The following is a 26,526-nucleotide window of genomic DNA, read 5'->3' as shown; positions in this document are numbered from 1 at the left end:
ATCTTTTGAGACCCCATAGCCTCCAGGAAGCCTGTTTGACCACCCTACCTTGTTGGTGTTCCAGAAAACACTGGCTGGGCCCTAGTGCAATGTCCCAGGTAGTCAGACCACCTAGCCCTGATAGCCTTGCTTTGAGTCTTTGTGGCTCATCTGGCTGGTTCTCTCAGGATGAGAGCCATGAGAAGGGGTTGGGGGATGGGGTGCTGTGAGGATAGGAATGGGGACAATAGGTGTAGATAGATATTCTAGTGCCTTCCCTGCCAGAAGCATCCAGAATGCCTGGCTTCATGAAGGCAGAGGAGAGGGGCCCAGAGTGTTTCTCTGGCTGACCTGTTTCTTCCAGCTCTTCCCAGACTCAGGACCCCCTTCTCCAGGTCTGTTAACCCTTCAGCCTCAGTCACAAAGGCCCTTTTTGGCTGTGTCCATGACTTTGAGCTTTCAGTAGCTCTCTCTGCAGGGCAGGAGACCCACCTCCCAGCTCAACCCCCTCTCCTCACAAGCACAAGGGCAGCCACAGCCCAGGATTAAGTGCTAGTCTATACTCTCTCCCCATGTCACCCCCAATCCCAGAAAGTGTGTCAGAGGTCCACTGACAACTCTTGAGGCCTTGCTCTTTCTTCTTCTCTCTTTATTGAGGCCTCTTTTTATGGCAGTGTTGTTGATACTGCACATATTCCAGAGTAATATGTTCAGGATTAGGCCGCACAATGAGGTTATGACTTCCTCCTGTGCAACCCCCACCCAGGGGAGCTTGCCCTCCATCTGGCCGGCACACATCTGGCTCAGGCTCACAGCTGGCCAGATGTTGCATCCCTCTGAACCCAGGCCTGCAGCCTCCTCTGCTCGGGACTGGAGCTGCGCACATACACACACGCGCACACACATGCATGCACGCACACACACACACGCACTGCCCTACTCCATTTGGAGCATTGAAGCACTGAGGTCATCTGACTCTTCAAGGGGGAGGACTGGGGAGCTCGGCCTTGGTGCGATTATTCCTCCTCCACCGTGGTAGGGCGAGCAGGCTGTTGGGACACATCTGCGGAGGTATGTAAATATCAGGTTCCCTGCTTCCAGCCCAGACAGGCTAGTGGGAAAGACCCACTTGAAACCAGGCTGTGAATCTGGAGCCTTCTCCCACCCCAACCAGGGGCCAGCTGCTCTTAGCAAATTCCTTGTGCACTGATTTCAGGGTGCTCTGGGGGTCTAAGCCACAGAAGCTCTCCTGTCTCAGGCTGAGGCTGCCCTCTGCACCTTTTTTCTGCCCGCCCATCTGTTTTCCACCCTTGCCTCATTTTCCTCTTTTCCTCTTCCCACCTTCAGTAGTTTATGGATTGTGCAGTTTAAAGGACAAAAGGTACAGAGGCTGGGCCCTGGACCCTCTAATAATTGAGACGTGATCTGCCAAATTTGTTTTCCCATTGAGGTAGGAAAAGGAAACTGCATTTTTTGGGTGCCAACTATGTGTCAGGCACTGAGCAAGATGCTTTAAATATTTTATCTTGGTTAATCCCTGCAACCATTCAGCAAAGTAGATATTATTATCTTTATTTAACACACAAGGAAACTGTGTCTCAGAAAGGTTAAATCTCTTGCCCATGGTCACATGGCTAGGAAGAGGCAGAGCCAGAATTCCAAAACTTGACTGCAAACTAAACGCCTTTATGCCATGCTTTCTTCCTGGCAATGTAGTTGGTAAATGCCTCTACCCATCTGTAAGTCCTCCTGGCTGGCCACTGCATGCCCTGGATCTTCCAGGGCTAAGACCCTGAGGCTGCGAGCTTTGTCCTTCCTGCCAGGCCAGGCCGGGCTGCCTGGGTGAGCCAGCAGGAGGGCGTTCTATAGGAGGGTGCAGGGCTGAGGTTGCAGTGTTGTAACCAGTTGGGTTTTCTGCATGGTTGGTCAAGAGCCTGGGGATTGAGGTCTCAGAAACACAATTAGGAGTTGAGAAAGCTGGGTGGTGTAGGATGAAAGGCAGGCAGATGGGCCAAGGAGGCATCTCCGGGGAACTTGGGAGCTTTCCATGGCTGTGGGACAGAAAAACCTCATTAGAGAGAAAAAGGAGCCACGGAGCTCAGGCTTTATTGTTACCTCATCATTCCATCAGCCTTCTAAAGGGCCCCCAGCTGATGGAATATTCCAAGGGCTTTCCAGGGTCCCCTCTTCCTGACCACAGCATGTGGCACCCCAGAGAGGGAGCAGGTCGTGAGCAGGCACCCTCCAGCCTGGCTATGATCCACTATGTCCCATGACAGAACCAGCATTTGACTGCCCTGGGCTTGGAGAGTAGGAATAATGGAAGGCCTCACTTCTACCTCCCAAAATGTAGCAAAAGAGAGGCATAGACACCCAAGACACACACAAAAACACTGCTCTGTATCTTTCTGCCTCAAACAAAACTGTCATTTTAGAGATGAAACTGAAGCACAGAAAGTGAGGGACTTGGCAAGGTCACATAGTCAGCAAATGTGTACCTTCTCAGTCTGCATCCAGAGCTTGGCCCACAGTAGGGAGGCAGCATGGGGCAGTGAAAACAGCACAGGCTTGGGGTCATCTAGGCCTAGGTTGAAAGCCCAGTTCTGCCTCTTCTCTGCAATGTGACGACAGGAAACTGAAGTTTCGTCTTCAGTAAACTTGCAGATTTGCATTGAGGGTTAGAGACAACATAACAAATGCTCAATATATAGGAGCTGTTATTGGCAGCAGTGGCCAGGATATTGACTGGGCTGGTAGTCAAGATGCAGCTAGGATGGTGGCTGGGAGAGGGGCTGAGTGGTGGGTTGAAATGGCGGCAGTGATCACTGAAGTGATGGTAGCAGTTATGTGAACTGGATATTTGTTTGCAGGAAGAGTGGTCCATTCAGGTTAGGTCCCTCAGGAAGTTCAGACCTGAATTTCTTTCCCACCACTAGAAGGCTCGATACGTGGCAGCCTTGTGGTTGGATATGACCAGATGTCAGTTGCAATGGAATTAGTTTAATTCTGGCGTGTGGAGAGTATTTGCCCCAGGAAAGGCAGCAGCTGTGATTGCAAAAGCACCTGCAGGAGGCATGGTCAGCTTGGGGATGTCCAAAGCCACCTATACCCTCCCCCTACTCTGGTTCTCCAGGAAACTGCAAGTCCAGTACAGTTTTGGGACCAGAACCTTCCTAAAGAGGTGGGAATGGGAAGCTCTTTAGGTTTCAGTGAAAGGAGAGACCTTAGCTCTCTTAACATGAGGAAATTTTCTACTTTGAAAGAAGCTAAATGTTCTACAGAAGGCATATCATACTCCTGGGTGTGAGGGAAGTACTGGAATGCCCAGCACTGTATTCCAGCTCCCAAGGGACAGGCATCCTCCAGCTCTCCCTGCAGTGGGTTGAAATGGTACTGCCAGTCATGGAGGGGCCAGCGTTAATTGTCTGTGTCCCTGGCATTGGGAGTTTGGTCTGTGGTGTGTGGCTCACTCTAGCTGACCTTCTGAGGAATGAAGATGAAGTGTTGAAACAGAGCTTGGTTCAAAGGCTGCTCTATCCAAGGAAGCTTAAATTCTTTTTCTTCTAATGATCCTTTGAAATAAACCTTTTAATCAGGTTTCCCCTAGGAAGAGTCTGGGACACCGCTCTTAACAAATTTTCCCTTGTGTCTTTGTCACACACATGCCATTCCCAGCAGCCTTTTGCTATTTAGACAGAGCAAGGAGCCATGCAAAGAATGTAGCAGTACTAGTTGCCCTTTGGGAGGCCTCCTCCCCTGACCAGCCCCCCTGCCAAGCTGGGTGTCTATTACTTCCCTTTTCTCATGCTCCAAAACCAGGGTGAGCAGGACTTGTCTAGGGACAGTGGGTGAATATGAACACCTAGCCATGGCCAGAAACCAAGCAAAGCCTTCTTTAGAAGCAACTGTTTATGTGTGAACCTTAGAAACGTGACTTTTGAAGACTAAAATTCTCTGCACCAAATAACAGTTATGCTGGGCTCGTTCCTTAGAGTAAGATGTTCTTCTTAAGTAAAATATAAGCTCCCTCGCTAAACTAGAATAGAAGCATAGAAGGAAAAAATATATGTATAGAAATCTGATAAGACATACATCAAAATGTTTCTAATTATTATCTTCAGGTAGTGGGTGTTCTAGTGACTTTTATGCCTTACTTGTACTTATTGAGAATGACTTTTGAAATAAGAAAAAGATGTATTAGTTAAAAATTCCCTTAAAGGAAGGTCACACTCCGTTACTCATCTGTTCTTCAGGAAAAATTAGTTCTAGGTCTTTTCCTAAGAGCAGGATTTGCTAGAGAAAGGGAGATCATCTCTGAATCCTTAACCCTAAAATAGTGATATCACAGTTTATACATAGCATGACCATTATATGTCTGTGGAGTAATGTATTGATTGATTTTTAAGGGCTGTTGGAGAGGTGGAAATGATGAAAATTTGAGAGAGGAAAGATGGGGGCTCCTGAAGCCTCCTTAATATGCAGCTTCTGTTTCCCTTAAAGGGAGAGAGGAAACAGGAGTTATTTTTATAGTGGTCAAATTAGTCTTATCAGTTTCATTCCTCGCTGAAGTGTCTACATTACAGATTTTTGGAGAAGCCTATTGATAGGAAATTAAAGCCTCAGGGTCACCGAGAATCCTAGAAGCCTCAGGGTCACCGAGACTCAGAGGCTTTAATTGTTAGTTGAACATGGCTGCCTGTGGCTGCAGAGCTTGCCTGTGCTGAGGGACTCTTGACTCTAGTCTCTGTCTTACCCTCATATCCAATCTGAAATCAAGTCCTATACATTCCACCTGCTAAACACTTCTCAGATTCTACCAGTTCTCTTCATCCTCACTGCCAACACCCTTGTCTCACCCAGAACTGCAACAACCTGCTAACTGGGCTAACTCCAGTCACACTTCTATTCTGTGTGCTGCAGTCAGAATAAATATTTTAATATGTGGATGTTATCTTATGATTATACTGCTTAAAACAATTCAACAACTTCCCATAGCACTCAAGATAAAGTCCAGACCTCCTGGTATGCAGTTTTGCAATGAGGATTAGACACAACATAGCAGATGCTCAGTAAATGGGAGTTGTTATTGGCAGCAGTGGCCAGGATATTGACTGGGCTAGTAGTTGAGATGCAGCTAGGATGGTGGTGAAGAAAAGGGCTGAGCTTTGGGCTGGAATGGTGGCAGTGATAATCGAAGTGATGGTAACGATTATATGTGAAGCAGACCTCTGTGTGGGGGAAAGAGTGGCTCAGGTTAGGTCTCTCGGGAAGTCCAGAGCTGAACTTCTTTCCCACCACTAGAAAGGTTGGTTTGAGGGAGCCAGGAGGTTGGATATGACCAGATGTCAGGTGCAGTGAGACTGGTTCTGTTCTGACTACGAAGAGTATTCGTCTCAGGAAAGAAGCTTGCTGCCTCTTTTCGTATAGTTCATGGACATTGTGCTAAATGAAATTGTCTAGTCACAAAAAGACAAATACCACATTAATTCTATTGATATGAGGTGCCTAGAGTAGTCAGATTCATAGAGACAGAAAGTAGAATGGTGACTGCCAGGGGTTGGGTGAGGGAGGAGAAAATAGGGAGTAATTGTTTAATGCATACAGTTTCCATTTTAAAGATGAAAAGAGCTCTGGAGATGGAGAATGGGGATGGTTGCACAACAACGTGCATGTACTTGATTCCACTGATACACTCGAAAGTGGTTAGAATGGTAAATTTTACGTTATGTACATTTTACCACAATAAAAAGAATTGGAAAGAACTGGTAAAGGATCTAAATAGGCACTTCTTCAGAGGAGCTATACAAATGGCCAATAAGCATGTGAAAAGATGTTCAGCATCATTAGTCATTAGGGAAATGCAAATCAAAACGGCAATGATATGCCACTTCACACCCACTAGGATAGCCAGACTAAAAAAGATGCATAATAATAAATGTTGGCAAGGATGTGGAGAAATGGGAACCCTCATACACTGCTAACGGGAATATAAAATGGTGCATGCAGTTGGTTTGGAAAAGTCTGGTGAACCAGCAGTGCACTCCCAGGTGTATATATACCCAAGAGAAAAGAAAATGTATGTCTTTACAAAAACTTGAACACAAATGTTCATAGAAGCATTATTCTTAATAAACAAAAAGTAGAAACCACCTAAATGGCCATCAACTGATGGGTGGATTAATAAAATGTGATACATCGACAATGGAATATTATTTGGCAACAGAAAGGAAAAAAGTACTGATACATGCTGCAATGTGGATGAACTTTGAAAACTTTATTGTAAGTGGAAGAAGCCAGTCACAAAAGACCAAACATTGTATAATTTGACTTATATGAAATGTCCAGAATAGGCAGATCTTTAGAGACAGAAAGTCGATTAGCAGTTTCTTCAAACTGGAAATTTGTGGGAGGCCAGAGAGTATGGGGTTACTTCTCAGGTTGATAAAATGTCCTAAACTTGATTGTAGTGATGGTTGTACCACTCTTTGAATGTATTTAAAAATCATTGAATTACACATTTTAAGTGTGTGAATTGTATGGTATGAGAACATATCTCAATAAAACTGTTTTGCCAGCAATGTACAAGCATTCAAATTTCTCCACATCCTCACCAACACTGGTTATTTTCTGGTTTTGTTTTTTAATAGTAGCCATCCTAATTGGTGTGAGGTGGTATCTCACTATAGTCTTGACTTGTATTTCCCTAATGCTTAGTAATGTTAAGCATCTTTTCATGTGCTTATTGACCATTTGCAAATATTCTTTGGAGAAATATGTATTCATACCCTTCGAATAGACATTTCTCCAAAGAATAAATTAAAGACATTTCTCCAAAGAAAAAAAATTAAACCCATTTTTAACCAGATTGTTTTATTGTTGTTGAGTTGTAAGCATTCTTTATATATTATAGATATAAGTTCCTTATCAGATGTATGATTTGCAGATATTTCTTACAATTCAGTGAGTTAGCATTTCACTTTCTTAATGATGTCCTTTGAAAGACAGAAGTTTCTAATTTTGAGGAAGCCCAGTTTATCTATTTTTTCTTTTCTTGTTCTTACTTTTAGTGTCATATCCAACAAATCATTGCCCAATCCAATGTCGCAAAGAAATACATCTATGTTTTTTGAGAATTTTATAGTTTGAGCTCTTCCATTTAGGTCTTTGATCCATTTTGAGTTAGTTTTTATATACAGTGTGAGGTAGGTATTCAACTTCATTATTTTGCATGTGGATATCTAGTTGTCTCAGAACAATTTGTTGAAAAGACTATTCTTTCCTGATTACATTACTTTCATACCCTTTTTGAAAACCAATTTACCATAAATGTGAGAGTTTATTTCTGGATTCTCAATTCTATTCTATTGATCTGTGTCTGTCCTTATTCTGATACCACACTGTCCTAATTTATTGTGGCTTTATAGTAAGTTTTAAAGTGGGAAGTATGAGTCATACAACTTTGTTCTTCTTTTTCAAAATTGCTTTGGCTATTTTGGGCACCTTGTCAGCTTGAATTTTAAGATCAGCTTGTCAATTTTTGCAAAAAAAGTCAGCAAGGACTTTGATTGGGATGGCGTTGAATCTGTAAATCGATCTGGGGAATACTGCCATCTTAACAATATTGAATCTCCTGATTCATGAACATAGGGTGCCTTTATATTTATTGAGAGCTTCTTTAATTTCTTTCAACAGTGTATATTGTAGTTTTCAGAGTTTACATTTTGCACCTCATTTGTTAAATTTATTCCTAGTTACATTACTCTTTTTGATGCTATTATAAATGGAATTGTTTTCTTAATTTCATTTGCAAATTGTTCATTGCAAGTATATAAGAATATAATTTATTTTTTTATATCTTGTATCTTGCAACTTTGTTGAATTCATTTATTCATTCTAATGGCTTTTTTTAGTGGACCCCTTAATACTAAGGAGTATTTCTATATATAAGATTATTTCATCTACCTATCGAAATGCCAATGACATTTTTCACAGAAACAGGAAAAAAATCCTAAAATTTGTATGGAACCACAAAAGACCCCAAATAGTCAAAACAATACCTCCAGTTTTGTTCTTTTTCCTCAAATCTGTAGTAACCAAAACAGCATGGTATTGGCATAAAAACAGACACATAGACCAATGGAACAGAACAGAGAACCAGAAATAAACCCACATATTTACAGCCAACTGATTTTTGACAAAAGTGCCAGGAACATTCATTGGAGAAAAGACATCTTTTCAATAAAGACCTAAATGTAAGACCAGAAATTACAAAACTACTAGAAGAAAATATAGGAGAAATGCTTCAGGACATTGGTCTGGGAAAATATTTTATGAATAAGACCTCAAAAGGACAGGCAACAAAAGCAAAAATAAACAAATGGGATTATATCAAACTAAAAAGAGCCTCTGCATATCAAAGGAAACAATCAACAGAGTGAAAAGAAAACCTATAGAATGGAAGAAAATATTTGCAAACTACTGATCTAATAGGGAATTACTATCCAGAATATATGAGAAACTCAAACACCTCAACACAGGAAAACATACAGTTCGATTAAAACATGGGCAAACGAGGCGGGCAGATCACAAGGTCAGGAGATCGAGACCACGGTGAAACCCCATCTCTACTGGGGTGCAACAAAAACAGTTGGGCTGCCAGCCAGTAGTCCCAGCCACTCAGAAAGGCTGAGCTGAGAATGGCGGGAACCTCGGAGGCGGTGAGCCAGTGGTTTGACGCCACCGGCACTCCAGCCTGGGGCGAGCAGAGCGAGACCGCCCCAAAAAAAAAAAAAAAAAGCGAAGAAACAGTCTGAACAGATATTACTCTGCAGTATACGAAAGGCCACAAAATATATGAAAAATCCTCAACATCACTATCATCAGGGAAATGCAAATCAAAACCATAAATGAAGGCCCCCACCTCTAATTTCTGTATACGGCCATCAAAAAGACAAAAAGTAACAAATGCTGGTAAGGACACAGAGAGAAGGGAACTCTTGTATGCTGTTGGTGGAAATGCAAACTAGTACAGCCACTGTGGAAAATAGTATGGGGGGGTCTCTCAAAGAAATACAAATAGAACTACCCTATCATTCAGCAGTATCACTACTGGGAGTTTATCCAAAGGAAGGGAAATTATTATATGTGAGAGACATTTGCATCCCTATGCTTATTGCAGCACTGTTCATAATAGTTAAGACATGGAATCAACCTAGGTATCCAGCAATAGATGAGTGAATAAAGAAAATGGGGTACATACCCACAATGGAATACTATTCAGCCATTAAAAAGAATGAAATCCTGTCATTCACGGCAGCATGAATGGAACTGCAGGACATTGTGTTAAATAAGCCAGGAACAGAAAGTTAAACACTTCACATTCTCACTCATATGTGGAACCTTAAAAAAGGTTGACCTCAAATAAGTAAAAAAGTAGAACAGAGGATACTAGAGCCTGGGAAGACTATAGGGAAGGAAGGATAGAGAGAGATTTGTAAAAGGATACAAAATTACAGCTAGATAGGAGGAATAAGTTCTAGTATTCTACAGTCCAGTAGGATGACTAGAGTTAATAATAATATAAAGTTTCAAAAACCTAGAAGGAGAATATTCAATGTTCCTATCACAAAGAAATGATAAGTGTTTGAGATGATGGATATGCTAATTGCCCTGATCTAATCACCATACCTTGTTTGTGTTGAAACATTTTTTTTTAAAGATCATATTATCTGAGAATGAATTCAGATACTTTTGCTTCTTCCATTCCAATCTGGACACCTTTTATTTAATTTTTTTTGCCCACACATTTTTTAGTGATTGAAAAAAATCAAATAACTACAAATGAGAATAGTTGAGAGAACACTAATTCAGTACAAAGAATAACATTCATGATGTGAAAATTGTATGAAATTCAAAATTGTGTCCATAAATAAAATTTTATTGGAATGCATAGCCATTCCATTTGTTTGCATATTGTTTATGGGTTTGTTTGTTTGCACTACCAGTGAAAAGTTGCCATAAAAATTGTATATGACACTCTCATCACTGCACTGCTGCAGTGATAAAGTCATAACCTAACAATGTTAATAAGTGACATGTGTATCACTATACTGTGGTATTTCATTACCAGTGCATCCTCATTATGTCAAAATAAGAAAAGTGGACTTTGAATGTCATGCTTTTGAAAACAATATACTGTAGATTATTTTGTTGTTAAATTAGATGACAAAGAACTAGGTTTATTACACAATGGCATTATAGCCATGCTAAAAGAGCACAATATATGTCAATATTACCAAACACTTAACATTCATCACAATATTCCCAACTCACAGACAAGCAACAGTCAGAAAAATTAGAAAATTTAAAATCAAATATCTCATTACAGCACAATTTCTTCACAAAAATAAAAAGTGGGGCCGGCCGTGGTGTCTCATGCCTATAATCCCAGCACTTTGGGAGGCCGAGGTGGGTGGATCATGAGGTCAGGAGATACAGACCAGCTTGGCTAATATGGTGAAATCCCATCTCTACTAAAAATGCAGAAAAAATTAGCCAGGTGTGGTGGCACGCGCCTGTAATCTCAGCTACTCAGGAGGCTGAGGCAGGAGAATTGCTTGAACCTGGGAGGCAGAGGTTGCAGTGAGCTGAGATCATGCCATTGTACTCTAGCCTGGGTGACAGAGTGAGACTCCATCTCAAAAAAAAAATAAAAATAAAAATATAAAAAGTGAGGCCAGACACAGTGGCTCACATCTATAGTTGCAGCACTTTGGGAGGCTGAGACGGACGGATCATCTGAAATCAGGAGCTCAAGACCAGCCTGGCCAACATGGTGAAACCCTATCTCTACTAAAAATACAAACACTAGCCAGGCATGGTGACATGCAACTGTAGTCTCAACTACTCAGTAGGCTGAGGTGGGAGAATTGCTTGAATCCAGAAGGTAAAGGTTGCAGTAAGCCGAGATGCCACCACTGCACTCTAGTCTGGGTGACACAGCGAGACTCTGTCTCAATATGTAAATAAATAGTGGAAATCAGGCTATGTCGAACTAATTTTCTAAGTGGCTAATTTGTTAGCAAAGCAAGGAAAGTTGCTTACAAATGGTGAGTTAATTAAACTGTATACAGAGAAAATAAACTCACTAAAGACTATTAGTCTTTCTGCAAAAATAGTTGTTCAAAGAGCTACAGACATTGGGAGAACATAAACAGTAAATTTAAAGACAAGGCAAATGATTTTCAGTGGTTTTCCTAGGCTCTGGATGAGCTGACAGTTGTTAACAATACTGGCCATTTATTATTGTTTATTTGAGGAATGGATGCCAAGTTTGAGGCCACTGAAAAATTAGCCTCTACGAATAGTGTAGAATAACTACAGATGAGAATAGTTGGGAAAACACTAACTCAGTACAACCTGAAGTGGAATCTGCTAAGATGTGTTATAACTAATGATCACAAAAATATGAATACAGTATAAAAAAGGCTTAATTGGGGAAATTTACAAAACTTGTGAAAATATAAAATGTTTAAAGCTTGTGGTCGTTGTATTATTTATCTGCAGGTACTTTGATGGAAATATTTTAATCTGTCATGTATTATTGAACCAGTGATGTCAACAGTGAACTCCATTCACTCTTAGGAACTTAACCATTGGCAGTTCTGTGCCTTTTTGACGGAAATAAGAGCTAAAGATATTAACTTGTCCTATCATACATTTTGATGATTTAACAGTAATAAAATTTTGTTGTGATTTTTCTTTTAGCTCAGAGCTGACATTGATATTTTTCTGGATGAAAAAACTACCCTTAACCAGTGTTATCAAATACTAAATGGCTTTGGATAATAGCTTTTGCTACAGATTTGGTATTTCTTAATGAATTTAACCTAAAATTACAAAGTAAAACAATGCTTATTTGTGAAATTGATATTGCGGTAAAATAATTTAGACTATAACTAATGTTGTTTGAATCACAAATCATGTCCAGCTGCTTTACACACTTCCCATGCTATGGGAAGTTGAAACAAGAAGCAAGCTCTCCGTCCCACACAAGTTTGCAATAGACATATTTTCTGAGCTCAAACTATAGTTCCAGCAGTGTTTTATTCCAATGTTGATGCAAGTGCAAATGAAATTTCTATACTTCAAAATTCACTTAACTCTGCAATTGAGGGACTTCCACCTAACCTTCAATTGGAAGTAATTAACCTGCAATGTAATGACAAGCTAAAGGCCAATATCAAGAGAAGAATCTATCAGAAATCTATAAATGCCTTCCAAGTGATGAATGTGCTCAATTAAAATCATATGCTCATCGATTGATATCAATATTTGGCATTGATTTTCTGTATGAAAAAGACATTTTCAAAGATGAAATGTATCAGATCTCATTACAGATCAGCATTAACAGGTGAATATTTGCAATCAACTTTGATAGTAAGACACACTAGCTGTGCATCATAATTAAATGAAATGTTATCCCCCACCCCCCCAAAATTATATTATTCTCATTAATAGGCCCATATTACAAAAAAGTATTCAATGATTATATGCTGAATTTCGTCAATTCAAAATTATAAAATTTTTGTGTGTGTCTTGTGCAAATACCCATAAAAAATGTTTGATTTTTGCTTCTTGGCCCAAGAAGTCAAAAATCTTTAATATCTGACTCTTTTTTTTTTTTTTTAAATACCTGGCTCTTAACAGAAAAAGTCTGGTGAGCTTTAGGAAAACCCAGCCCCCATCTATATCATCAGTCTCATATTTATCCTTCAATATTCTGGCTCCACAGAGTTAGCCTGCCGTTGCCTAATGTCACATTTTCTTTCTTTCCTTGTGATCTTTGTATATGCTATTCTCTCTGTCTAGAATGATCTTTTTTTTTCCTTCCCCACTTCGATTGGCTAATTCCTTACTGTCCTTCAGGTCTTAGCTTAAATATACCTTCTTCAAAGAAGTATTTACTGACACTCTCCACCACTGTGAGACAGATACCCTTCCTTATGAACTTCCACGGCATCCTGCGTCTCCCTGTATCGGCATCTGTTTTTAAAATGTACATGGCAAAAAATCCAAGAATGCATGATGGAAAATAAAGTCTCCCACATATTTCAGACTCCAGACACTGAATTCTTATTCCTAGAGGCTACCACTGTTACATTTTCTTGGGTATCCTTCTAGAGATATTCTCTGGCTATATGGCACATACCTATGTGTTTTCTTTTTAACCCCTCACAAATGATAGTATACTGTATACATATTTCTGCACCTAGTTTTTTTCCACTTAACTATAAACTTTGGAGTCTATTCCATGTGTACCTTGCAGAGCTGCCTCATTTTAAAAAATTGAGACAGAATTAAGACAATAAATTTCACCAATTTTAAGGGTACAATTTGATGAGTTTTAGCAAATGTATGCAGTTAGGTAAACATCACTACAATCATGTTAGAGGATGTTTCCTTTATTCACAAAAACTTTTCTCATGCCCCAAGCAATAACTGATTTCCCTCTGTCAGTACAGATACAATGGAATCACATACTATGTATTCTTTTGTGTCTGGATTCTTTTAGCAAGAATAATGTTTCTGAGGTTTATCTATGCTGTTGCATGTATCAGTAATTCCCTCCTCTTTATTGCTCAGTAGTATTCCGTTGTTTTTATATATCACAATGTGTCTATACATTCCCATCTTGGACATTTGGATTGTTTCCAGTTTGGGGCAATTAAAACTGCTATGAACGTTTGTGGACAAATCTTTGTGTGGACATGTTCTTATTTCTCTTGGATGAATACCTAGCATGGCAGGGTTCTAGGAAGGTCTATGTTTAATATTTTCAGAAACTACCAAACTGTACCATTTGACCTTCCCAGCAGCAGTTACTAAGGAGTTCCAGTTGCTCCACGTCTTTCCCAACCTTTTGTATTATCATTTGTTCTAATGTTGGCCATTCTAGTGGGTATATAGTAGTATCTCACTAGTTTGATTTGCATGTTGCTGATGACTCATGGTAAGCATCTTTCCGTGTACTTTTTTGCCATTGGTATATCTTTTTTTGGTCAAGTGTCTGTTCAAATTTTTGCTCATTTTTTTGAATGGACTTTTTTGTCTTTATATTACTTAGTTGTAAGAGTTTTTAAAATGTATATTCTAGACATAATTCCTTTGTCAGGTATGTTTTGCAGATTGTTTTCCAATTTCTCATTTGCCTTTTCATTTTCATAACACTGTCACTTGAAGAGCAGAGGTTTTAAATTTTGAAGTCCTACTTATATTTTTATTTTACGTTTCCTACATTTTGAGTCCTATTTAAGAAATCTGGCCAAGTGTAGTGACTCATACCTGTAATCCCAGCACTTTGGGAGGCCAAGGTGGGCAGATCACCTGAGGCCAGGAGTTCAAGACCAGCCTGGGCAACATGGTGAAACCTTGTCTCTACTAAAAACACAAAAATTAGCTGAGCGCTGTGGCTCATGCCTGTAATCCCAGCTACCCAGGAGACTGAGGTATGAGAATCGCTTGAACCCAGGAGGCGGAGGTTGCAGTGAGCTGAGATCATGCACTACCCTCCAGCCTAGGCGACAGAGCAAGACTCCATTTAAAAAAAAAGAAAGAAAGAAAGAAAGAAAGAAATCTTTGCCAAACCCAAGGTCACTAAGAATTTCTGGTATGTTTATTTCTCAGACTTTTTTAGCTTTTACATTTAGGTCTGCGATCCATTTGAGTTAATTTTTGTATATGGTGTGATTTAGGGGTCAAGGTTCTCTCCCCTTCCTTCCTTCCTTCCTTCCTTCCTTCCTTCCTTCTTTCCTTCCTTCCTCTCTCTGTCTCTCTCTCTCACTTCCCTTTCTGTATATGGCTATCCAATTGTTTCAGCACTATTTGTTAAAAAGATTATCCTTTTCCCCCCAAGAATCCCCTTGAATTGCCTTAAAACCTTTGTCAACAATCAATTTGTGTGGGTGTATTTCTGGATAGTCTATTGTGTTCTGTTGATCTACAATCTTGATTATTTTAACTTTATAATGTATCTTGAGGCTGTACATGGTGGCTTGAGCCTGTAATTCTAGGAGGCCAAGGTGGGAGAATCGCTTGGGCTCAGGAGTTCAAGACCAACCTGGGAACATAGCGAGACTTCATCTCTACCAAAAATTTAAAAAAAAAAAAAATTAGCAGGGCATGGTGTCCTGGGTCTGTAGTTCTGGCTACTCAGGAAGCTGAAGCGGGGGGACCATTGAGCCCGGGAGATAAAGGCTGCAGTGAGCTATGATCACGCCATTGCACTCCAGCATGGGAGACAGAACAAGACCCTGTCTCAAAAAAAAAAAAAAGTATTGAAATCAGTTAGTGTAAGGTCTCCAACTTTTTCTTCTTTTACAAAATTGCTTTTGGCTATTCTGGGTCCACTGCATTTCCACATACATTTTATAATTAGCTTATCAATTTCTACTAAAAAGCCTGCTGGGATTTGATTAGATTTCATTGAACTCATAGATTAATTTAGAGAAAAGTTACAGCTTAATATTGAGTCTTCTCATCCATGAACACATCTTTCCATTTATTTAGATCTTACTTTTTCTCAGCAATATTTCATAGTTTTCTTTATTATTATTATTTTTTCATAGACAAGGTCTCACTCTGTCCTCCTGGCTGGAGTGCAGAGGCACAATCATAGCTCACTGCAGCCTCAACTCCTGGGCTCAAGCAATCCTCCCACCTTATCCTCCCTGAGTAGGTGGGATTACAGGCACACACCACTTTGTCCGGGTTGTTTCATAGTTTTTGGTGTGTAGTTTCACACTGAAAACAATGTACGTGTAAGAGTTTTTAAAAAATATATTCTGTGTGTTCACAGAATAGGTATCTGTGTTCATAGTTTTCATTCTGTAGTTTCAGTGTGTAGTTTTACATATTTTTTATTAACTTTTTCTCTGGATTTTTTGTATTTTTGATGCTATTGCAAATGATATGGTTTACATTTCAGTTATGTCATAGAATACTTCCATTACCCCCAAAAGTTCCCCTATGCCCTGGGCAATCACTGTCAATATATAGAAATACATTTGATTTTTATATAATGACCATATATCCTACAACCTTGCTAAACTCACTTACTAGTTCTGGTAGCATTTTTGTAGATTCCTTAGGATTTTCTGCATAGACAACCATGTCATCTGTGAATCAAGACACTTTTACTTTACTTCTTTTCCAATCCATATGTCTTTTTTTTCCCCCTTACATTTTTGCACTGGCTAATACCTCCAGTACAATGTTGAGTAGAATTGATTCCTGGTCTTATTCCTGATCTTAAGGGAAAAGCATTTAATTTTTCGCCATTAAGTATGATATAGCTGTAGGTCTTTTGTAGATGCCTTTTATCAGATCGAGGGAATCCCCTTTTCTTGAGAGTTTTGTCATGAATAGATGTTAGATGTTATCAAACACATTTCTACACCTATGAAGATCATCTCTTTTTGTTTGTTTGTGAATAGAGTGAATTACATTGATTTTTGAATTTTTTTTTTTTTTTTTTTAGACGGTGTCTCGCTCTGTCGCCCAAGCTGGAGTGCAGTGGCCGGATTTTTGAATATTAAATTAATCTTGCAGTCTTGGTATAAACTCCATCTGATCATAATGTATTATCCTTCAAAATGTTGTTAAACTTTATTTCCTGGCCAGGCACGGTGGCTCACGCCTGCAATCCCAGCAGGTTAGGAGGCCAAGGCAGGCGGATCACCTGAGACCAGCCTGGCCAACATGGTGAAACCCTGTCTCTACTAAAAATACAAAAATTAGCCAGATGTGGTGGCGCACACCTGTAATCCCAGCTACTCAGGAGGCTGAGACAGGAGAATCACTTGAACCTAGAAGTCAGAGGTTGCAGTGAGCTGAGATCACATCACTGCATTCCAGCCTGGGCAACAGAGCAAGACACCATCTCAAAAACTAATAATAATAAAAATTTTAAAAAAATTTAAATCTTTATTTCCTAAAATAAATTTACAAATTTTTTTCATGAGGAATTTATGTGGAATATTGGAATATAGTTTTCTTTTCTTATAATGTCTTTGTCTAGTTTTGGTATCAGAGCAATACTAGCCTCATAGAATGAGTTGGAAAGTGTTCCTTTGTCTTCTATTTTCTGCAGTAGTTTGCATAGAATTTGATATTCCTTCTTTCTTTAATATGTTTAGTAGAATTCACCATGAAGCCTTCCAGGCCTGGAGTTTTGACTGTGAGAAGGGTTCTAACTACAAACTCAATTAGTTTAATAGATATAGGGCTAATTAGATTATCTGCTGCTTTTTGAGTGAGTTTTGGTAGTTCCTACTTTTCAATGACTTTTAAAGAATGTAATGTAATTATTAGCATAACATTGCTCATGAGATGCCATTATCATCCTTTTAGTGTATGTGGAGTTGGTAGTGAGGACTGTTTTCTCATTGTTGATACTGCTAATTTATATCTTCTCTCGTTTTTTCTTTTCTTCTCTCATTTTCCTTTAAAATTGGGATGTTTACACCATTTGCATTTAATGTGATTATCTTACTAGAAGTTGTGATTGATCTTACTAGAGGTTTAGCAATTTTATGAACCAGCTTTTAGCTTCATTGATCTTTTCTATCATTTTTGTGTCTCTATTTTGTTTACTTTCTTGCTTATTTCATTATTTCCTTTTTCTATTTACTTTGGGTTTAACTTGCTCTTCTTTTCTAGTTGCTTAAGGTGGGAGCTTATTTCATTGATTGAAACCTTTCTTCTTTTCTCGTATAAGAGTTTAATTCTATAAATTTCCCTCTAATACTGCTTAAGCTGCATGCCACAATTTTTGATTTGTCATGTTTTTCTTTTCTTTTTCTTTCTTTCTTTTTCCTTTGCTTTTTTTTTAGACAGAGTCTTGCTCTGTCACCCAGGCTGAAGTGCAGTGGTACAGTCTTGGCTCACTGCAGTCTCCACCTCCCAGGTTCAAGCGATTCTTGTGCCTCAGCCTCCAGAGTAGCTGGGATTATACATGTGCACCACCACACCAGTTAATTTTTGTATTTTTGCTAGAGATGCGGTTTTGCCATGTTGGCCAGGCTGGTCTCGAACTGCTGACCTCAAGTGATCCACCTGCCTCAGCCTCCCAAAGTGCTGGGATTATAGGCGTGAAACACCACACCCAGCCTTTATTTTCATTTGACTCAAAATATATTCTAGTTTCCTTTGTGATTTCTTCTTTGACCCATATATTACTTAGAAATTTATTGTTTAATATGTAAGTATTTGGGTGCTTTTCCGTATATCTTTCTGTTACTGATTTCTAATTTAATTATTTTATGATTAGAGAGCATGGTTTGTATGATTTGAATCTTTTAGAATTTATTGAGATTTGTAGTATGGCCCAGAATGTGGTCTAATTTGGTAAATGTTCTATATGCACTTGAAATAAATATATTGTTTTTCAGTGGAGTATCCTGTGAATGTTAATTAGGTCAAGTTGGTTAATAGTACTGTTCAAATTTTCTATATCCTATTGATTTTGTCCACTTATTGTATCAACTATTGAGAGAAGGTATTGAAATCTCCAATTATAGTAGTGAGTTTGTCTATTTCTCTATTTCTAAATTTCTCTATTTCTAAAACTCTATCATTAGGTGCCAAATCTAAGGATTATTTCTTTTTTCTTTTTTTTTTTTTTTTAAACTGAGGCAAAGCCTCGCTCTGTTGCCCAGGCTGGAGTACAGTGGCGTGATCTCGGCTCACTGCCAACCTCTGCCTCCCGGGTTCAAGTAGTTCTCATGCCTCAGCCTCTCGAGTAGCTGGGACTACAGGCATGCACCATTACGCCCAGCTAATTGTTTTGTATTTTAGTAGAGACGGGGTTTTGCCATGTTGGCCAGGCTGGTTTCGAACTCCTGACCTCAGGTGATCCGCCCGGCTCAGCCTCCCAAAGTGCTGGGATTACAGGCGTGAGCTACCACGCCCGGCCAGGATTGTTATTTCTTATGAATGAATTAATCCCTTTGTCATTATAAAATGACCCACCTTATCCCTGGTAACATTTGCTCTGCATATACCTTGTCTTGTATTAGTACAGTCACTTAAGCCTTCTTTTGGCTAGCGTTGACATCTTTTTCCATGCTTCTACTTTAACCTACATTGTTGGGTCTTTCTTTTTTATACAATTTGACAATCTCTTCCTTTAAAATTGGGATGTTTACACCATTTGCATTTAATGTGATTATTGATGTGGCTGGGCATAAATCTACCGTTTTACTATGTTTTCTATTTGTCCCATCTGTTCTTTTTTTCTTCTTTTTCGTGATTTCATTTTATCTTTTTATTGGCTTGTTAGTTTTACATTTTTGCTTTGTTTTGATTTGTTTTGGTGGTTGCTTTAGGACCTATGGCATACATGTTCAACTTATCAGTCTATCTTCAAGTAACATGATTCCATTTTATGTATAGTATAAAAACTCTACAACCATATACTTCCATTTCCCGTTGCTTAGTCTTTTTGCTATTGTCATACATTTTACTTCTATATATGTTATAAACTCCACAATACATTGTTATTTTTGCCTTAAATCATTATCTTTTAAAGAGATTTTAAACACAAGAAAAATATATGTAAGGATTTTCTAAATGTTTTCTTTTAATTAATTGTTTTGTTTTATTTTATTTTATTTTATTTTATTTTATTTTATTTTATTGAGACAGGGTTTCACTTCCAGGTTGGAGTGCAGTGGCACAATCACAGCTCACTGCAGCCTCAACCTCCTGGACTCAAGCAATCCTCCCACCTCAGCCTCCCGAGTAGCTGGGACCACAGGCATGTGCCACCATGCCCAGCTAACTTTTGTACTTTTTGAAGAGACGAGGTTTCTCCATGTTGTCCAGGCTGATCTCAAACTCCTGATCTCAAGCAATCGGCCTGCCTTGGCCTCACAAAGTGCTGGGATTACAGGCGTGAGCCACCACACCCAGTCTCTCTTAATTCATTTTTAACTTTAATTTTATCATGGTCAAAAAACATATCTCTTAAAATCTACTGAGATTTGTTTTTATGGCCTAGCATACTATTAATCTTGCTAAACATTCTATGTACACTTGAATATGCATTTTCATTTTGGGGGTAAAATTTGCTGTAAATGTAAATTAGGTAAAGTAGTTAATAGTTCACTCATTTCTTTCATATCCTTATTGAGATTTTGTCTAACTAATCTATCAATTACCCATAGAAATGTATTAAGATTTCCAGCTTTGATTGTGGGTTTTTCTATTTTTCCGTTAGTTCTGTCACTTTTTGCTTCATATAATTTGAAGATCTCTTTTTAGAGGCATATATATTTTAAAATGTTCTGTATCTCTTATGTATTGACCCTTTTATTATTAAATGTCTTTCTTTGATTCTAGTATATTCCTTTTCTTGAAGCCTATTTTGTCTTGTATTAAGAGAGTCATTCCAGTTTTCTTACCTTTAAGGTGTGTGTAATTTCCAGCCTTCTGCTTTTAGTTTTTACTTTTGTTATTTGCATGGTTTCACAGTATTTTTACTTCTAGTCTATTTGTATCTTGGTATTCAAAGTGTCCCTTTTGAAGAAAGCACATAAATTGTTCTTGCTTTTTTTTTTTTTTTTTTTGAGACAGAGTCTCACTCTGTCACCCAGGCCAGAGTGCAATGGTGCGATCTCGGCTCACTGCAACCTCCACCGCCCGGATTCAAGCCATTCTTCTGCCTCAGCCTCCCGAGTAGCTGGGATTACAGGCAGGTGCCACCATGCTCGGCTATTTTTTGTATTTTTAGTAGAGACAGGGTTTCACCATGTTGGCCAGGCTGGTCTCAAACTCCTGACCTCAAGTGCTCCGCCCACCTTGGCCTCCCAGAGTGCTGGGATTACAGATGTGAGCCACCACGTGCGGCCTGTTCTTGCTTTTTAATATAGTCTGTCAATCTCTGCCTTTTCATTGGAATCAGTCCACTTACATTTAATGTAATTATTAATATGATTTTTTTATTTTTAAATAAATACTATTTTATCTGAGACTTTTTCATTTATGGTTTAACCATCCAATATGTTTACTTACTTCATTTCTTTCTCTTCTTGACACTTCTAGGAGATTTCTTTCTCTATTTTCTTTCTCTTTCCCTTTCCTGAATAAATTTTATTGTGTATACTTGAGGTTTTACAACATGTTATTATGGGATACATATAGATAGTAAAATACTTACTATAATAAAGTAGATTAACATATCTGTCATTTCACAGTTACTTTTTTGTGTAATAAGGACAGCTAAAATCTACTTAATGAACCAAAATCCCAAATACAGTACAATTCTATTAACTGTAGTTCTCATGTTGTGCCTTAGACCTCTAGATCTGTTCATCCTACGGATCTGCTATTTTTATCCTTTGACCTCCATCTCCCAATTTCCTACCTTGCCACTCTCATGGTAACTAATGCTTCATTGTCTATCTTGTGTATTTAAGCTTTTTTTAAAAAAAAAATCCACTAATAAGTGAGATCATGCAATATTTTTCTTTCTGTGTCTGGCTTACTTCCCTTAGCATAACATCCTCCTGTGCTCCTGGTCCATCCATGTTGTGGCAAATGGCAGGAGCTCCTTTTTAAAGCCTGAAAAATAAATACACACATACACACACACACATACACACACACACACACACACACACACATTACATTTTCTTTATCCATTCATACAACTATGGGCATTTAGGCTGTTTCCATATCTTGGCTAATGTGACTAATGCATCCGTGAACATGGGAGTGCAGATCTTTATGAAGTGGTGATCTTTTTGAAGTGTAATATACCCAAAAGGGGCGTTTCTGGGTCATATGGTAGTTCTATTTTAAATTATTTTAGGAAACTCCATACTGTTTTCCATAGTGGCTGTACCAATCTGCATTTCCACTAGCTTTGTACAATGGTTCCCTTCATTCCATACCCTTGTCAACATTAGTTATTTCTTGTCTTTTTGATAATAGTTGTCCATACAAGTGTGAGGTGATAGCTTGTTGTGGTTTTAATTTGCATTTCCCTGGTAGTTCATTAACTAAGGCAGTTTCTTTTCATTTGTCTTCAAGTTAACTGATTATTTCTTCTGCCATCTTAAATCCTCAGTTGAGCCTATCTAGTGATTTTTAAATTTTACATTTAAATTGTGCACCTTAGCTCTGTAGTCCATTTTAAAATATGTTTCCATTTCCTTGTTGAGATTCCCTACTTGTGTGTTTCTTGATGGTATATTTTCCTATAATTATTTGAACATATTTATAATAAATCCTTTGAATTCTTTATCTTCTAAATCCAGTATCTGGATCCAGTTGGAGTTCCTTCAAAATTAACTTGGTTGTACTTGGCCTTTGGGCTTCACTCTTTAAACTTGGCCTCAGCATTTTCCCTGTGGCCTCGGACCAGGGGAAGGGCCTCCTTTCTGTTTCATCTCTTCCGACCCTACTCTCAGGAACCTACTCTCATCCCACCTGCTCTATGTTGACTTCCCTGATTATTGGGACTCTCAGAGATCTTGTTACTCTCTTAACTGCTATGTTTAAATGTATATCCCATAATCTAGTGCTGGAGCATGTCCTGTTGTTTGCTAATGTTTATGTAATTTGTTTTCCTAACTAGAATATAAACTCTTTCTGGATTGGGAGTATGTCTTTTTCTCTAGAATATCAGTAAATTGAGTTCCTTCTGTATGACAGGTCTTGGCCTGAGCACTTTATACTATCTTTCATTTAGTCTTCAGAACACCCTTGTAAGATAGGTATCATTATCCTCATTTTCCATACGCGGAAGCTAAGACCCAGAAAGGTTAAATGATGAAGCCAAAGTTAGTGAGAGAGAATGACTAGGCGAGCATTCAAACTCAGATCTATCTGACTCAAAGCTCATGTGGCCATGGCTTTTTATTCTAGTTGGACTTGTAACCTCTTGTTCTTTCTGGCCGCTAGTCTGACTGTTACCATGTGGAACAGACTCAGATAAATCTGTGGATTCCTTGAATGGGGTCTGGTGACCCAATGTTCCCTGCACAGCCTCTTGTTACTTCAGACAGCATCGCATGGCCTGCTTGTCTGCTTTAGCCCCAGCTGTGCTCTTCATCAGGATCCACCCATGGGCTGCTGCACTCAGAACCCCTGCTTGGTAGCCCAAAATAGCCTTTGTTTTCTCCTGGTGGCTGGTGGATTTTCCCCAGCCATTTTTGTCAAGTGGGGCCATGAGTTGGAATAGCAACAGATGGTAAGTATCTAGAAGTCAATGAGGCATGCACTTTATCATCAGAAGCAGAAGTGTGTTCTGCAGAGATGGAAAGCAGACCTCCTATCAGGAGAGGAAACACAAACCAAAGGGAACCTTCCCAGAAGTTTGAACTGAACTCTGTTCCTTTTCTGTCTCTGAGGCATTGAGGAGTGTGGTCCTCTTTGTTGAATCCTTTTCCAAACATACCTTACACATGGTTAAAGCAGGTAAAACATAAACCATCCCTTTGCAGGGATTCTTTAGGATACATCTAGTTTTCAGTGCGTTATAAACATGATCACCTCCTAGGTGCTTAGCCAAGTCCTTTGGTTTATTCTAGCATCTGCAGACTGGAAGAGAAGACTTCTCTTTTAACTCACTCACCTTCTTCCCCCAGGGAAAGTGTGAAACAGCACATTTGTTGAAAGAGACAAGTTCTGCATTAGGCTGGTTGTTTACTTGGGTCTGAAAGACAATAAACCCAGTCCTGACTTGGAGTAGGAGAAACTTAGGAAAAATCAAGGGTGCTGGGGAAAAACACTAATCCTCGTTTGTCCCACAAACAACCATGTTAAAATGTTGGTACAGAAGCCCCCTCTGAAGCTGAAGAGAATGCCTTGAGTTAAGAATCTTGTCACAATGGCTTACCCTATGTGACATCACAAATTCAGACAAATGAGGTGTGACTGTCCCACTTTGGGGGATGCTATCGTATTTGGTTATTTTCTTGCTTTTTCTCTAAGGTAAAGTCAGAATCTATTGAAATATCAGTCACTTTCTCACTGACAAAGTGACACAGCAGCTGATGGGAGGGTTGACCTGTAAGGAATTTGTGGAGCATCAAGCCCCAGCCAGATGAAGGAGTCAGACTGTTGGAGGGCCTGCTGAGAAGTCACGGCATCCAATCTTTTGACCAAGGAGGGAAGCAATCCTGTGGTTAAAAACATTTGAGAAAAGAGGCCTACAGATAGCCTCTTGAGGGTACTGTTTGCTTGGCACCCATGTGGAAGTGTGGCTTCTCTGCTGGGCAGGCATTTCTGTACAACTGTGACCACTCTTCCTACCTGGCTTCTGAGGAATGCATAGCTCATACCTGATCTCTTCTATTCTCTTGCATCCCCTAGGAAGCAGGATTTATATTTTCATTCATCTGATAAGCCCTATGAACAGCCATTGTTATGTGCTGGGAGTACAATAAGGAATGAAAAAACGTCCCATTCATCAAAGATTATAGTCTAGTCAGGGCAATGAGGCCACAGGATTCATTGTAGTAGAAGGTATAACATGCTTAATGTCATTGGAGGGAAGCAACATCATATTCTATTCTTTAGGGATGGGTAGGTTTAGAAATAGCAGATATGGCATGAGGTGCCTAGGAGCCAGAATAAGAAATGTTTGGAAGTAAGGTATGTTTGGGAACCATGTGGCCAGATGACAGACTGTGTGAGGCAGAACAATGACAAAGGACACAAGATGGAGTGCCTTGAGTGGCAGGCCATGGGGTTGGACACTCTTTGAGAGTTGGCCAAGAGCTCAGAAGGACTTTTGAGCAGAGAAGTGACAAGATAAAAGCTTTTGAAGGAAGATTAATAGAGCAACTATGTGTGGGATGTTTCATGGGGTGCTAGAATAGAGAACCAGGATAAAGGGGGAAAGTTGGAAGATGCTGGAAGGCTTAATTTTGATGGCCATGATGAGAATGAGTAGAGGAGAAGAGGCAAATGTGTTAGACAAACATTGGGCAGGCAGAATTAGCCAGGCACAGCTAGTGACAGGATGTGACGCCACACTGTCAGTCAGAGACAACTCTGGATTTTCAGCTCAAGTGACTGAGGAAAAGCTGAGGCGGGTAATAGATGTCAGAAAGTCAAGAGCCAGAGGAGCAGGCTCAGGGAGAAGACAGTAAGTTCCATTTGTAGTGGCTGAGCTTCATCTTCCAGGGGCAAGTTTTCAGCTGGAGTTAAGAGCACAGAGTTGACCATCAGGAAAGACCAGCATCAGAGACACAATTGGGTTGTTCTAGGAGAAGTGGTAGCTGTTGCTCTGCGGGTTGTAGAAATCCTTGAGTGGAGAGTAGGAAATAGATGGCCAATGCCTGCCCAACACTTGGTCCAGGTCAGGGTTCATATGTTTCTAGAAGAGAGGAATAAATTAGTGGAAGAATGAGACAAGGACAGAATCTCGAGAAGCACTTACGTGTAGAGTGGTCATCGGTGAAGAAGAAAGAGAAGCGACCTTCAGAAAACTGGAAAAGCCAGGAGAGGAACCCTGGGAGAAGAGGACAAGTAGGGCAGCAATTTCAGGAAGTAGGTGACCCCCATATTCGTTGCTGCAGAAAAAAACGGACCTCGTGAGAAGGCTATCAGGATGGCCAGGCGCATTGCCCTTATGGGACAAGACACAGAGTTTGCCTCAGTGATGGGACTTAGGCCCTGGGCATTCATGTTCACTTGTTCTCTTTGTCACAATGGCTGCTCTGATTCTAAGAGTCCTGGTCAGAAAGGGCTGACTGATAGCAAGGGAGCTCCTTTTTGTCTCTTGCCTTTGGCTGTTGGTTGGGGACTGTAGGGTGTGCAGTGGGGTGATTGTGTGAGGATTGGGATGGATCATGCTTTCTAAGACAAATCGGGCTTTTTCTAGAGTAAGAGGCAGACTAAGGGCATAGCACGCATCTCTGTAAAGACCACATCTTGACCTCCCAGAGGGGAGATAGATAAAGTTGTAAACTGGTGGCCATCTCATCCAAGGCCAGTAAAATAATCCTGGGGATAGTTTCCTTTTGGAAATGAGATAAGGGGAGAGAGGACCAGAGAGTGCTCAAAACTTGTCCTGTAGACTTTACCAGATTACTTTTTTTTTTTTTTTTTTTTTTTTTTTTGAGACAGGGTTTCACTGTTGTCGCCCAGGCTGGAGTGCAATGGTACGATCTTGGCTCACCGCAACCTCTGCCTTCCGGGTTCAAGCGATTCTCCTGCCTCAGCCTCCCTAGTAGCTGGGATTATAGGCATGCGCCACCATGCCCGGCTAATTTTTTTATTTTTAGTAGAGACAGGGTTTCTCCATGTTGGTCAGGCTGGTTTCGAACTCCCAACCTCAAGTTATCCGCCCACCTCAGCAGATTACCTTTTTCTAATTTTATTTCTCCAGTCTGATTCATTCTTTGAGGAGCCCCACAGTTTCTGAGCAGGGAACTAGAGGACTTTGGGACCAGGAGCAAGATTAAGTGCGGTGGGGGAAGAGAGGGGGAGAACAGTTGCCTGGAGCTTACTGCAGTGAAGGTTTCAAATGGAACA

General features: G+C 39.8%; 1 protein-coding gene and 1 long non-coding RNA gene across 3 annotated transcripts in view; one reads left to right on the top strand and one right to left on the bottom strand.

Annotated features, from left to right (window-relative positions):
• Positions 1-26,526, top strand: part of NRG2 (neuregulin 2) — a 200,619-nt gene that overhangs the window by 91,190 nt on the left and 82,903 nt on the right. The gene's annotated exons all lie outside the window — the stretch shown is intronic.
• LOC103885452 lies at positions 1,950-25,648 on the bottom strand. The gene is made up of 3 exons (XR_648539.4): positions 25,430-25,648; positions 23,618-23,698; positions 1,950-2,030 (listed from the first exon to the last, which is right to left on the bottom strand). It is a non-coding gene; the product is annotated as an uncharacterized LOC103885452 (long non-coding RNA).

The sequence above is a fragment of the Papio anubis genome, chromosome 5, assembly GCF_008728515.1.
Source record: "Papio anubis isolate 15944 chromosome 5, Panubis1.0, whole genome shotgun sequence".
In the NCBI taxonomy this organism is placed as follows: domain Eukaryota; kingdom Metazoa; phylum Chordata; class Mammalia; order Primates; family Cercopithecidae; genus Papio; species Papio anubis.
Note: the sequence above shows the minus strand (reverse complement) of the source record. Positions and strands in the feature narration are given on the sequence as shown.